The sequence below is a fragment of the Bufo bufo genome, chromosome 9 (assembly GCF_905171765.1).
Source record: "Bufo bufo chromosome 9, aBufBuf1.1, whole genome shotgun sequence".
NCBI classification, from domain to species: domain Eukaryota; kingdom Metazoa; phylum Chordata; class Amphibia; order Anura; family Bufonidae; genus Bufo; species Bufo bufo.
Window position 1 is genome coordinate 21,688,139 of NC_053397.1, and position 15,881 is coordinate 21,704,019.

A 15,881-nucleotide genomic window follows, 5' to 3' on the forward strand; every position below is an offset into this window, starting at 1 on the left:
CTCCTACTAAGAACACTCCTATCAGGAGCACGCCTACCATGATCACTCCTACCAATAACATTATTACCAGGAGCATTCCTACCATGATCATTCCTACCAGGAGCAATTCTACCATGATCACTCCTACCATGATCGCTTCTACCACGAACACTCCTACCACGATCTCTTCTTCCAGGAGCACTCCTACCAGGGTAATTCCTACCAGGAACACTCCTACCATGATCACTCCTTCAGTCCTGTGTCGGAGCACTCCCTCTGGCCCTGCACACAACCCTGCAGGATAAGACGAAACACAGGGACACATAGGCCTGCATAGGAGCTGTGTACCCAAAATGTCAGAAGATTATTGGCAGAGTTGCTTCATTCTTTTTATTTTAGAAATTGGTTGCAAAAGTGTACACACCCTTTTCAGTAGCTATCCAAATCCAGCCTCTGTGGACCTTCTCTCTGTTTTTTTATCCCTGTCCTCCGGCTGAATGAGTTCTTGCAGAGGTTGAGTCGCTTCCCTTCGTTGTCTAATTGCTTGCCATAACAAACCGTCCTGTTTTGTCTCCGCTGATGAAATGGTGTCCTTGTTTTGTATCGGCGCTGTTTACATCAGATGTTCGCTGCTTATCACTGGGACAAGATTATTACTAGGGAGACTTGATACATCATCCGCGGCATCCTCAGATTAGAGCGCGCTAATGATGGGACCACAGCGGCTCACAAATCACCTTCTAGATTGTCAGCGCAGAAAAATAAAGTCGACGTATGCTTACAGAGCGCGCAAGTGGTTCACTAGGTGAAATCAAAGCCAATTCTACTGAAGTCATATAGGCCTGTGGTCTTTATCATCTCCTAGGATGGGACTATGTAATGCAGTAGACCTGGAGAAACAAAGGTCGGGGTTCAGCCTAGACTACAATGCCCCCTGTTCTCTCCCTCAACATCATCAGTCAGGCCCTATGGCATACTTACAAGTGAGGGGAACCATAGCCAGGATCAACCTGGGCCCTGATGAGTTTTGCCATCTAGCGTGGAAGAGAATAAGAGTTTCTTTCCTCCTCCAACACCAATTTCTATCACTCTTTGATCTATTCTCTAGTTCCTTTGGAAAGTCCTGCTCAGATATTTATTCCTTAAGATTAAGGAGGATAGGAAAAACCAGGGCTGGACCTTCTCTATCCATGTTTTCTGTAGAAGTCCCATGGTCTCCTTCTATGGTATTTAGGCCCACAGACATCATAGCATTATTGCACCTAATCCATATAACCAACAACCACAACCCATTGAGTTGGAAGTTAGCTTTGTGCCAACACAGAATCCCATCAGACCCCACCAGGTACAGCTTTGTGCCAACACAGAATCCCATCAGACCCCACCAGGTACAGCCACCATCTTCCTTTCCCTGGCAAATGGAACCAGTAGAGAGGGTATGGAAGGACCAACAGTTCTAGCTGGACTAGAAGCTTCAATGGGAGAGCTATGTTATCATAGACTATGTAAACCTGTAGACCAAGGAGCGTTTGAGAAATGATGTACTCATAATTCCCATAGAGCTGGGTTTACATGCACTCACATGGGAACTCGACGACCCAACTTCTCGTCATCGTTGGTCTTCAAATCCATCACCTTTATTCTAGTGGTCCCCAACCTGTTGTTCTTAATTTCCGGTAGGATAGGAATTAATATATTTTGAACCCTAATTACCTTTTTGAAATATGAGATTTGTAAATTAACCATTAAACAAACTCAGGCTGAGAACTTTGCAATGCCACTGCCACAGAGGCCCCGTAGTAATGGAAGATGGGTTACTGTAGGTTCTGGTAGAATGAGAGTTGTGGATAGAAGACATGTCCCACAGTCTGTGGCTCTCCATAATTCATTTGCAACACTTTCAGAGTGCAAGAGCAACATGGAGGATGGCACAAGCACAGTGGGTGAGAAACAATCATCTCCCATGCCTAAAGTATGCAAGACTGCAGCCAAAGACAAAAAGGAGAAGGTGAGGATTGATAGCAAGCAGCTGTTGGTGGGCGATTCCATCATAAGAGGTGTGAAGTTTGAGGAGAATGGTGTTGTGAGATGTCTCCCTGGTGCTACCGCTAGCAGGGATAGACGACGGATCCTTAATATTAGGCAAGCAAAGCAGGAAAGGGAGGTGGATGTTATTTTCCATCTTGGGACAAACGATCTGGCTTGCAATGAGGTTTCAAAGGTGAAATAAGCTATTCACACACTTGGAAAGGATATACGGGAGGTTGCATCAACTGTTTCATTCTCTGCAGTTTTGCCTGTGCATAACCTTCAGCATGACAGGAAGATGCGCATTAAGGAATTCAATGTATGGCTTGGTGAATGGTGTCTGAACCAAGGGTTTGGCTTTGTGTCTCATGTTAGCTCTTGTTGGAATGGAAAAGAACTGTACAAGAAAGATGGTTTGCATCTTTCTCTCAAGGGAACGAATGTCCTCGGTGAACAGTTCCAAGTATTTGCTAAGGAGCATTTAAACTAGGAAAGGGGGGCAAAAGAGTGATAATCCAGCAGTCCAACTGTCCCCCTCCCCCCCCCCCCACCCCTGGAACAATGCCAGAAGATGCCAGTAGCACAAAGGTTAAGAAATGACAAGCTCAGATTCTTGTCTACAAATGCTCGCAGTTTAGGGAATAAGATCAATGAACTTGAGGCTATAATGGCATCTGAGACAATACCAGGGTTCTCTCTATACAGGAAAGACAGAGAAGGCAAGGAGGGGGAGGGGTGGCCCTGTATGTGAAAGATAGCATAAAATCTAATTTGATACAAGTTAGCGAGAACAATTTAGAGTCAGTTTGGGTTACCTTGCAGCTTGATAATCATAAGGTAACTCGTGTAGGTGTGATATATAGACCACCTAGCCAAGTCAAAGAATGAGATGATCTACTAGTTGAGGAAATAGCTAAAATGACATTGAAGGGGGAAGTTATCATTATGGGAGACTTCAATCTTCCTGATGTAAACTGGAAAACCAAAATAGCTAGTTCTGCCAGGAGTACAGATATTCTAAATTCCCTACTGGGATTATCTCTACAGCAAGTAGTTGAGGAGCCAAGCCGGAAGGAGGCCATTTTAGATTTAGTATTCACAAATGGGAATTTGGTATATGATATTACTGTAGGGGAAAGCTTGGGATCTAGTGATCACCAGTCAGTGGGGTTTACTATAAGTACAGTGAGTCACACCACACAAAAACAAAAGTTTTAGATTTTAGAAAAACTGACTTTTCTAAAATTAGATTAGTGTTATACGAGTCCCTATCAGATTGGAACTGTTTCATTGGAGTCCAGGAGAAATGGGACTACTTAAAAGTGGTACTATTGAAGGCAACAGAAAATTGCATTAGGCTTGTCAGTAAAAGCAAAAAAGGAAGAGACCACTGTGGTACTCAGCAGAAGTGGCCAAAATCATTAAAAACAAAAAGATAGCATTTAGGAATTATAAAAAAAAAAAAAAAAAAATAGCATGACAGGCAAATTTATAAGATTAGGCAGAGAGAGGCCAAACAAGTTATAAGAGCTTCTAAAGCACAGGCAGAAGAGAAATTAGCTCAGTCAGGGAAAAAAGGCGATAAGGCATTCTTCAGATACATAAATGAAAAAAGGAAATTAAAACAAGGAATTACCAAATTAAAAACAAAAGAAGGAAGGTATATGGAAGAAGATAAAGAACTAGCTGACTGCTTCAATGAATACTTCTGTTCAGTTTTTACAAAGGAAAATGAAGGAAAAGGACCTCAGTTAGGAAAGAAGACTAATGAATCTTTTGATGCATGTGTCTTTATAGAGGAAGAGGTTCGAAGTCAGCTATCTAAAATTAATACAAATAAGTCACAGGGGCCTGATGGGATACACCAAAGCTATTAAAAGAGCTCAGCGGTGAACTAGCAAAACCATTAACAGATTTATTTAACCAATCACTGGTAACAGGAGTCGTCCCAGAAGATTGGAAATTAGCAAATGTTGTGCCCATTCACAAGAAAGGTAGTAGGGAGGAATCGGGCAACTATAGGCCAGTAAGCCTGACATCAATAGTGGGGAAATTAATGGAAACCATACTTAAGGAGAGGATTGTGGAACATCTAAAATCCCATGGATTGAAAGATGAAAAACAGCATGGGTTTACTTCAGGGAGATCATGTGAAACTAATCTTATTGATTTTTTTGATTGGGTGACTAAAATAATAGATGGCGGAGGTGCAGTAGACATCGCTTATCTAGACTTTAGTAAGGCTTTTGATACTGTCCCACATAGAAGGCTTATCAATAAATTGCAGTCTTTGGGCTTGGACTCCCATATTGGTGAATGGATTAGGCAGTGGCTGAGGGACAGACAACAGAGGGTTGTAGTCAATGGAGTATATTCAGACCAAGGTCTTGTTACCAGTGGGGTACCTCAGGGATCTGTTCTGGGGCCCATATTGTTTAATATCTTTATCAGCAAAATTGCAGATGGCCTCGATGGTAAGGTGTGTCTTTATGCTGATGACACAAAGATTTGTAACAGGGTTGATGTTCCTGGAGGGATACACCAAATGGAAAAGGATTTAGGAAAACTAGAGGAATGGTCAAAAATCTGGCAACTAAAATTTAATGTTGATAAGTGCAAGATAATGCACCTGGGGTGTAAAAACCCAAGAGCAGAATATACAATCAGTGATACAGTCCTAACCTCAGTATCTGAGGAAAGGGATTTAGGGGTTATTATTTCAGAAGACTTAAAGGTAGGCAGACAATGTCATAGAGCAGCAGGAAATGCTAGCAGAATGCTGGGGTGTATAGGGAGAGGAATTACCAGTAGACAGAGGGAGGCGCTCATGCCGCTCTACAGAGCACTAGTGAGACCTCATCTGGAGTATTGTGCTCAGTACTGGAGGCCATATCTCCAGAAGGATATTGATACTTTGGAGAGAGTTCAGAGAAGAGCTACTAAACTGGTACATGGATTGCAGGATAAAACTTACCAGGAAAGATTAAAGGACCTTAACATTTATAGCTTGGAAGAAAGACGAGACAGAGGGGATATGATAGAAACTGCTAAATACATAAAGGGAATCAACAAGGTAAAAGAGGAGAGAATATTTAAAAGAAGAAAAACTGCTACAAGAGGACAAAGTTTTAAACCTTTGCCCCTCTAATTTAAAACTAATATCAGGAAGTATTACTTTACTGAGAGAGTAGTGGATGCATGAAATAGCCTTCCTGCAGAAGTGGTAGCTGCAAATACAGTGAAGGAGTTTAAGCATGCATGGGATAGGCATAAGGCCATCCTTCATATAAGATAGGGCCAGGGGCTATCCATAGTATTCAATATATTGGGCAGACTAGATGGGCCAAATGGTTCTTATCTGCCGACACATTCTATGTTTCTATGTTTCTATGTCTAATCCATCTTAGGATTCAGTAGTGTCCTGGGCCAGTGATGTGGGGGCATCTTCTTTCCCCAGTATCTTTTTGGTTCATTAGACTTCATTGTGCTCGGCCCTGGGTATTGAACTTTATTTATGGTGTGGCGCATAATGTTAAAGCGGTCCTTTCAGTTTCTTATTTACCTTTTTGACTTTTTGCCTTATTTCACCTTGTTCCTATTTCGTTTGTCTTCTAGCCTCTGTAGAAGTTTGTGGATGGTTGCCCGGTTCGGTGATGGTCAGGACTTCGGCGTGATATTTGAATTGTGAGGCATGATGAGCGACGGAGTGTGATGTCTCACAGTGAAGCTGGTAAGTCAAAAACATCTGGTTTTACAATATGGCTGAGATCTATATCACTACTGGCTAGCTTCTATTTTTTGTCACTGCCCCTTTGCTTTAGCACCACATGTACCTTAAAGGGGTTGTTCCATGGAAAATACCTATCCCCTATCTACACGGTAAGGAATAGGTGCCTGATCATTGGGAGTCTGACTGCTGGGGCCTCTGCCTATCATGAGAACAGGGGGCCCCGTGCTCCCCCATTTGAATAGAAAAGCGGTCATGCATGCACGCAGCCGCTCTTTTCAACTATAGGTCTGTGGGAGGTTGCTGAGTGCTTGTACTCGGCTATCTCCCGCGCTCCACAGGATGGAAGACAAGTGGTTATCATGGGACAACCCCAAGTTCATTGTATGTAGGTCATAAAAAATGAAAGATGTTTGTTCTAGCAAACAGTTAATGATATTTTGTTACATAGTATGGTGCCCTCTGGTGTTCAGAGTGTATATAGCAATGTGCATGTCCACCCAAGAAGGTTCTCTCTTCAGAGCCGGCCCCCGAGCAGCAAAGATTAACAGCAGCTTTAACGGGGACACATGGAAGCAAAAATAATGATGAAAAAGTGTTGTTTTTTTTTTATGATAGAAACACTGAAAATTACTTAAAAACAGCTATTAACAGCCGTTCAGGACTTTTAGTATGGAAATGTCTCATGGGATAAAACTTTTAATGGGGTCATCCAGTTTTATGTATGCCACAGCTTAAAAATAGTATAATATAGTATAATAGTTGACAGGCACTCACTCACTCGGATACATGTGGATGCAAAAAATTATTATTATGCTAAAATAAAGTGCAACTTGATGAAAAATAAAATAAAAGAAAGTGCAACTTGATGAAAAATAAAATAAACTAAAATATATACTAATATAATATATTATTTTTCATTAAGTTGCACTTTATTTTATTTTTCATCAAGTTGCACTTTATTTTAGCATAATAAACATTTTTTGCATCCACATGTGTCCGAGTGAGTGAGTGCCTGTCAACTATTATACAATTACCTCTCTAGACAGGGTGAGTCAATTTGAACAGTGCACCCTATCCCTTACAATTTAGCAGGAGAACCTCCTTATTCTACTATTATCTAATATACTTTAGGGTTCAATTACCTGCCAATATCAATATCTCTGCTTGCTGTCAAGGAATGGGACATTTATCTAACTATCTTTCTTCTATCTATTATCTATCTGTCTTATATCTAGACTATCAATATCTCTCTCAATCTCTCTGCCATTCTATCTATCTATCTATCTATCTATCTATCTATCTATTATCTATCTATCTATCTATCTATCTATCTATCTATCTATCTATCTATCTATCTATCTATCTATCTATCTATCTATCTATTACCGTTATCTATCTATCTATCTATCTATCTATCTATCTATCTATTATCTATCTATCTATCTATCTATTATCTATCTATCTATCTATCTATCTATCTATCTATTATCTATCTATCTATTATCTATCTATCTATTATCTATCTATCTATCTATCTATCTATCTATCTATCTATCTATCTATCTATCTATCTATCTATCTATCTATCTATCTATCTATCTACCTACCAAAAAGGTGCACCTTTTGAGCCATATAGGAGGTTTACGTCTTATGTCTGAATACCATTTCTCAATTTCGCAAGCAATGGGTGGGCAGATTCAGGAGCACGGCACATCTCTGGATATGATTGTTCTGTATATGTGTAGAAAAAAAGCCAAAAACATCACAATTTCTAGGATTATATCTATAACTTGTTTTTAAGCCCAGTGTGAACAGAGTCCTACTGCATTGATTAAGATCCTATGATAGCACATTGATTAATGTTCTCCTAGTCCCACTTAAAACAAACCCTGGTCCACACTGCGCGCTGTGTGATGTCGGGGTCTCCGCTGAGAAGGTTTTATTGAGTCCAGAGCTGCAGGTGGCGCCGAGAATGACTGTGGAATTACAGCTGCTGGAGGAGCATCTTCTCATCTGCATGTTCACTTAAGTACTCTTGAGTGGAAGCAGGAGGCTTCAGTACTGATCTATTTTCATGGACCTCAAGGTTTCAATTACATCCTTGTGATGAGATCTGTGGTAATACTAAGAGACAAGTTTAGTGGAAGTGCTTACTGCTCGAGATGAGAGAGAATTTCTAGGATAAGGGCCACTTGGCGTTATCGGGAGTCCTCCTGCTCATCATGATATACTTTCTTCGTAGCGGAACTTTTCACAGTCCAAACTTCCTGGAGAATATCTATCTATTCTATATCTATCTGTCTATCTATCTATCTATCTATCTATCTATCTATCTATCTATCTATCTATCTATCTATCTATCTATCTCATATCTATCTATCTATTCTATATCTATCTGTCATCTATCTATCTATCTATCTATCTATCTATCTATCTATCTATCTATCTATCTATCTATCTCTATTTCTTGCTTTCCTTCTCCTATCTTATTCTATCTATCTAATCTATATCTATCTGTCGCTCTATCTTATATTTCTTTCTTTCTTTCTTATATTATCCTATCTATTTATCTATCTATCTATCTATCTATCTATCTATCTATCTATCTATCTAGGTAGAGAGGTGTGGGCAGCACAGCTGTCTGTATGGTGCGGTCGGAGTGCCAGCGGCTGAGGAGACGATGTACCTCCAACGATATATAGGTTGAAAAATCCACAGCACATCCAAGTTGTAAAAAGTAAAAGACGGCTTTATTCACCAGACACGCGACGTTTCGATCCACTCAATGGGATCTTTTTCACTGCTTGAAAAAGATCCCATTGAGTGGATCGAAACGTCGCGTGTCTGGTGAATAAAGCCGTCTTTTACTTTTTACAACTTGGATGTGCTGTGGATTTTTCAACCTATCTATCTATCTATCTATCTATCTATCTATCTATCTATCTATCTATCTCTCTATCTATCCATCTATCTATCTATCAAATCAAATCAAAGAAGCTTTATTGGCAGGGCTAAATACATTTTTGCAATCCAAAAGCAAGTGGGAAATAATTGGGTAGGGTTGGGGGATCGGGACATATGGGGACAGGGTGGGGGTATAGGAGTCCATGGTATATCAGGCTCCTCTCAGTCTATGGCAGGCAGTAATATATTGTGCTGCTGTGGCCGCTGTGTTCTCCTCTTCCCCCAGCAGTATGGAGAGTCTCTCTTCCTCCTCCATGGAGATAAAGTCTGGGCAGAGATCAGACAGTCTCCTGAAGTGAGTCTCCCTCACTGCTGAGTATTTGGGGCACCGCAGCAGGAAATCAGCCTCATCCTCCACGGCCTCCTGGTCGCACTGCTGGCACAGTCTGCTCTCCCTGGGCTTGTACCTCTGTCGGTGACGCCCGGATTCAATGGCAGGCTGGGGGCGCTCAGTCTGTAGCGGCTCAGGATCTGTCGGTCTTTTGGATTGGGGAGTTCCTCCAGATATGGGGCCAGTTTGTGCTCCCTCTGCAGGCTCTGGTATACTGTCAGCTTCTGTGATGTTCGTATGTCGTTCCTCCAGATGCTAATATACTCCTCTTTGCTCTTGTGTATCGTCCTCTGGATTTCGCCTTTTGTCAGGCTATAATGGTTGGTGGCTTGGGCAGGCTGGGTGTGGGTGACTTGTTGCAGGGTGCTTTGTTTTTCTGGGGTTTCTTGGTGTAGCAAGGCTTTGCGATGGTAGGAGCTGGGACTGCTGCTATGAAGATGGGCTCTGAATGATAGCGCCCTCTTCTGGACAGCAAAGTAGAGTGGGAATCTGCCCAGTTCTGCTCGACAGGCGCTGTTCGAGGTGCCCCTGTGGACCTGGAGAAAGTGTTTGCAGAGTTCTAGGTGGAATAGTTCTGTTGGCCCAGAGTCCTACTTTGCCCGGTCTGGGTATATGTCTGGGCCCCAGACTTCGCTGCCATACAGGAGGATCGGGGCGATGATGGTGTCAAGGATTTTAAGCCAGACGGTCACTGGTGCTTTAAGGTGATACAGACGCCTTCTGATGGCATAGAAGGTTTTGCTCGCCTTGTCTTTCAGTGTTTCCATGGCTTTCTTAAAACTCCCTGATTGGCTGATTTCTAGGCCCAGGTCGGTGTAGCTGTCGGTTTCTGAAAGTGGACGGTTGTTTAGCAGGAAGGGAGGACGCCCGGCTGGTTTTCGGTTTCTTTTCTGGAACACCATGATTTTGGTTTTCTTTGGATTGATGGGCAGTGCCCACGTGTTACTGAACTTCTCCTGGATTTTCAGGTTATCTTGGAGACCTTTCTATCTATCTATCTATCTATCTATCTATCTATCTATCTATCTAATAATATTATAACTACTACTAATGTTTTTTAGATGATTAACTTCTACCTTTCTATCTATCTCTGACAATGTGGGACAATCTGGCATTTCGGCCACCCAGGGCCTAGGTGCCATAGCTACTCCTGCTCCCTGATAGCCGTGTCCCTGGTCTTGGGATATCAATGTGCTATAGTTTGAAATAATAATGGTCTCTGCAATATTTTGGTCACAATTAAAAAATATATATTATATCCCTCAGGGTGGTGTTCTTACAAAGAGCTGAATCCCCTTCCTCATCCAATATGTGTACAGTATGTAAGTGTAGCGTTTCCCTATGCGTACCTCAGATGGATGCCTCTGACGTATTTAGGCGTACATCACGAATATGCTGCTCCCATGATAATAAAGGAAGACATTATTGTGCAGGATGCCTATGGAGAGAATAGTGGAGGTGACCTCACCAGTCTATCCTGCTGTGCCGAAGAATAGCTCCCACCTAGTGAATAGGGCCCTATGGATATATTAGACTTATATGCTGGGAGCTTCTCTTGTGTATACACTACATGTACCCTGCAGTGTGAATAAGCTCATAATTGCTCAAATCTATCCGTCCCTCATTTGCACACCAGAGCTAATGGCATTATACAGGGAATATCAGCAAGGAATGGCGGACACCGGGGGAAAATCAGCATAAAAATATGGATATCAGAGTGAAGCGGCGTGATAAGCGCTGAAACCTGAAATGTCATCTCCAGATGCATGCCTTACAGGCCTTCGTAATGTCATGCGTCTGTCTTGCTAACACACTGTAAATTGGCTGCGGTTTATCATTGCGCAGGAATTTAATTCACCTGTTTTTGCTTAAAAATCTATTTACCCCGGGTGAAAGATAATTCATTTTTTTCTCCCCAGTACCGCACCACAATATTTTGCATTTCTCATGTCAAAAAAAGTCATAAAACCGTCATATGTAATCCAGATCTCCACTTCCTTCCCTTCATCCCTGTCATAAATTCTGTCTGCCAGAACACACCACTAGGGGGAGCTCTGGAGTTTGCTGAAGACTGAGTTCAATGGGAGTTTTACACTGGGTTTCCACATTCAGGTGTAACGGGGTTCCGAAGGTGCACTCGGTCCCCCATTGCCTGCAGACCTGTTGCTTAGCTTTGGGAATGAGGATCTGTGTTTGACCTCATTCCCAGGGCGGCTTTACTGCTGGGTGACTCCCTGCTCCTAAGTCTGCCTTGAGCGCCGAGCTGATCACTCGGTGCTCAACTGGTTGGTCTGTCGGTCATGTGACGCTGGCCACGTCACATGACCCTCACTCCCCACTATAAATGCAGGCAGCCTGCTAGTCACAGGTTGCCTGTTAATTTCTAGGTTCCTGGCTATTTGTTGGACTACTGAGTACTCACCTGATTCCGTTCCCTGACGATCCTTTGCCTGCTCCTCCTGTACTGCGCATCCGTCCTGGTATTGTGACCTGGGCTCCCACCTGACTACTCTCTTAGGACTCCTCTTGTACTTCTCTACTCTCCTGGTATTTGACCCCGGCTTCTCCTGACCATTCTTTGCTTAACCCTTTGTACTGCGTAGCTCTCTTGGTTCTAACCCGGTCCGTTCATGTTCCGTATTTTGTCTTGTCTGTCTTCCCTGCACGTATCCTAAGTTAGGGACTGTCGTCCAGTTGTCCCCTGTCATCAGGACTCGTGAGGCAAGTAGGCAGGGCCAGGGGTGAGGGTGGAGCGCAGTGGTCACTATCCTTCCCCCTGTGTGTGTGTGTGGACGTGACCGTTACGTCAGGTTTTGAAAAACAACAACAATTGCTGATTTGCCACAAAATACACAGCAAATCCATGACATGTAAAACGTGGATTGTGCAGCAGATATCGCTACAAATTGCGTGATATCTACAGTTTTTTTTTTTCAGTTTAATGTGTAGACGTAACGCAAGGCATCGCATGCCTCCGAATAGGAAGATAGTGTTTACATATTTGGAGTCATCTACCCAGCTATTACAGTTCTTTTGGGGGGAGTTTGAGCTGTGACAGTTTCCCTTTAAAGGGGTTATTTCCCCCCCCCCTCGTCTATATGCTCTTTTAGTACATCATAGGGGGATCCCCCCTCTGATGAAGACGCCCTTTAAGGGTGGTTCGACTGACATGTATTTAAGTGGTTGTCCCATCTAAGACATTTATGTCATATCTGCAGGTTCCGCTCTGGGACCGAAGAGATGATCACACATTAATGGCTTTCTCCATTCTTTTTAGTAGCACTTCCAAAAATAGCACTTCCAAAAATAGAGTCAGCACGCTCAGCTATTTTTGGAAGTGCTATTGAATTATATGTATAAATGCATAAGACATTTATTTATACATTTTCAGGAGGAATAACAGAGGGATGACACAATGCAGAGTTCTAAAATAAAGATGTTTCATGAATTTTTATTTTATGGGAAAATCCGACCGATCACATGAACAGCCTTGGAGTGGCAGGTTGGGCATGCGAACTGCTGCACCATTGATCTATATGGGATTTCCAGAAATATCTGAACGCAGTATTTGGTTGTCTCCGGAACTCCCGTTCACATGATCGACCTACTGATTTGTTCACTTCGGGGTCTCCGAGGGATATTCCCAGCGGTAGAACCTCCACCAATCTAATAGTGATCAACTATCCTGTGAATAGTGGATATATTTTAGCAACCAGAATACCCTTTTTTTATTGTTATTATTATTATTGCATTGTACTCATTTTGAGCTAAAAATATTTTTTTTCAATTGGTCTTTATTAAAAATATGGCGTCCTTTTTTCTGTACAGAGCTGAGATGCTCTAGTAGCCCCCCTTTGGATTTTCAGTCTTTTCCGTCAGACCAGGAGCTGACAGACTCCTTATCTCTGCTCTCTGATTTTATAAACACTCATTATAGCTCAGTTCTTATCTTACTGATAGGAATATGAGTTAAAAAAGTGTTTATGACCTCTTAGTAGTTTAGAGATAAGGTTTATTAGATGACCGGCACAAAGTGAAAGTACCAGTCACACAGCTAGAAAAATGGTTAACCCTTTGTGACAGAACAGCTCAATATTTTTAATAAAAGGACAATTGAAAAAATACTCAAAAATGAGTAACTTGCAATCATTAAAAAAAAATTGCCTCCGAAGGTGTACATAGCCTTTAAGTCTGCATTAATACAATTACAATTATATTCTAAATATCTCTATTGATTTTTCATTTTTTATTTTTTTTTGCTTTTGCAAAGTGTAAATTTTCAGGGCAGGGGGGGATAAGTGCTGCAGCTCCATCGATTTCCCCATATTTCACCGGCAATTTACATCAAACCCTGACATAAAAATACGATTTCTCAGCCATTATTGGAGGACACGGATTCCTTAAGTGGTTCCAATAAATTCCACCTCGTAATGTCCCGTTTTTATTTTCACAAATGACTTTTGCAGTAACAATAAATGATAATCGGCTTCTATTGTAACCGATGGCACATCAGGCGTCGCCGCGCTTCTCGTTTTTATTATTATTTTTGGGAATTTGGGCAATGTAACATCTTATTATGCCTGAGGTGTAACATAGGCACTAACTGCAATATTCTACAGATCGATAAATACAGGGCTGGGGAAAAGTATGTGCCCCCTGGTTTCATCTTTTCTTCTTTTTTGTTATTATTTACACTATGTATAAAATGTAATACGAGACAAACAGAACCCGAGTCCATTTATTACGTGATCGTTTCATCTATCGCAGGGACGCTCAACCTGCGGCTCTCCAGCTGTTGTAAAACTACAACTCCTATCATGCTCTGCTGTAGGCTGATAGCTGTAGGCTGTCCGGTCATGCTGGGAGTTGTAGTTTTGCAACAACCGGAGGGCCGCAGGTTGGGCATTCTTGATCTATTGGATACAAATTGCCCTGTAAGACAAAGTAATTGCCCCCTAACCTTGAAAGGGTTGTCTCCCCAATGTAAATGCCTTGTTGGGACATGGTTGTCATAGAAGGAGGGGGTCCTTGCTTGGGACCCCTCTCTTTAAAAGCAGCTATCGCCCTGGTGGACTTGGCCTGTCCATGAATTATGGTACATTTATCTTGGTGACACCTGATGGCTCTAAGTTAGATATTTCCTTACAAAAGTCATAGAAAACATAATATGTGAGAAAAAGAGAGCCCTGATAAGCTTGCCATTGAAAAGTCTCCGCCCCACAACCATTTTTGCCAGGTTTGGCTAAACACCTAATGGGTATGGTGGCCTCCTGACGCTGCCCCGAAGGCAGATGTCAAGAAAGAGAAGGGTCGACCATGGTAGATCTCAAGAGAAGAGTCTGATCATCACCTTACGTGTTAGGTTAGGCTGGTCCAGATGAAACTGGTGGTTTTGGAGGACATTTATCTTATCGGTATAGCCATCCTAGGCTAGTTCTACACTTTCACTAAAGCTATCCAGTCTGCCGGAGTTCACCGTTTCCTGACCAGTGGCATACATAGAGAAGTAAGGTCCCATAGCAAGGATCAAACCAGGCCCCCCACACAGGACAGAAGGGTTTCCGCCTAAACCCTTTTGGCCATTTTTCCCACTGCCTCATTTGCTAAAAGTTGTTCCTTTAGAGGGTAGAGTCCTGACCAAGTTTTCACCTTCAGTAGAAGAGGAGATAATACCAACTACGACTGGGCCCCCTCTTGCCCTGGGCCCCACAGCAGTCGCACGGTCTGTCGCTATAGTAGTTGCGCCCCTGATCCTGATCCGTTTTCACCATGTTAATCAATCCCTCTGGTTTGTTTCCATCCTGTATGTAGCACTTCCTGTTGCTGCATCCAACCAAACCCATGATGCACTTCTCCTTTCTCTGCCACAGGTCCAGCCCCGCCCCTAATATGCCCAGCTAGTTTGTAGCTCCTCCTACTCAGATAGTGACATAGACACTCCCCTATCACTGCCCCACCCATGGACATGACACCATGGGAAATAAAAAAAGAGCTGCAAGGACATGATCATGTGACCACGCCCAGAATGGAAGATCGGAACAATAAAAGTAACAGAAATACCTTACACAATGACAGCCATCTTCGAAAAGGATTATTTTAAAGGACATTAATGCAAACCAGAAAACTCCTTTCATACACACAATACAGAAATCTGCTCCAAGGGCCGATCCTTGTGTCCCAGAAGCAGCGCCTCCCTTGTGCACGGACTGCGACTGGTACTGCAGCTCAGCCCCATTGGAGTGTATTGGGCTGAACTGCAATAGCAATCACAACCTGTGGACACGAGAGGCGCTTCAACACTTCCAGACAACCCCTTTAAATACCTGTAACCATGACCAAAAAATATATATACATTGAGTGCACTATAGTTCAGATTTTTTACATGAAAATTTTTGTAAAAAAAAAAAAAATCTTCCCTGTGCCTGATTCAAGTCACTTTAATAAAATCTCAGCTTGCCGTTCCTTGCAGCTCGCCCCTACTTCTCCGTTTTCATGCCCGAAATCCTCTGTCTTCCTGTTACACTCGGCTTGTGACTTATTTACACATAAACAGTAATGCAGCGACGCGTTTTATTGACGCCTAAATAATAGCGGTAATTGTGAGCGGAGCAGGAAGACGCTAACAAATTGCTCAGCCTTGAATTTTTCAATTGGCGCCGCGTAGGATTTACAGCGACATAATCATGCACGCACGGTAAGTTTACTAAGATGCAGAACACCTCAAAATGATGGCCGGCATTTAATACGTTTGTCGAGAGCTCGTGAGAACGGCGCATTTCCCTAAGACGCCATTATCTAAATGCGTCTCTGTACCGCGTACTGCCTGCACATATAATACCGTTATAAATG

General features: G+C 42.4%; 1 protein-coding gene across 4 annotated transcripts in view; it reads left to right on the forward strand.

Moving 5' to 3' along the window:
* The window catches only part of FOXP1 (forkhead box P1), a 655,361-nt gene that overhangs the window by 66,055 nt on the left and 573,425 nt on the right, over positions 1–15,881 (forward strand). For all 4 annotated transcript variants that reach the window (XM_040408625.1, XM_040408629.1, XM_040408630.1 and 1 more), the window contains exon 2: positions 5,623–5,737. The gene's annotated coding sequence lies outside the window, so the exon portion shown is untranslated. The remainder of the gene's footprint in view (positions 1–5,622; positions 5,738–15,881) is intronic.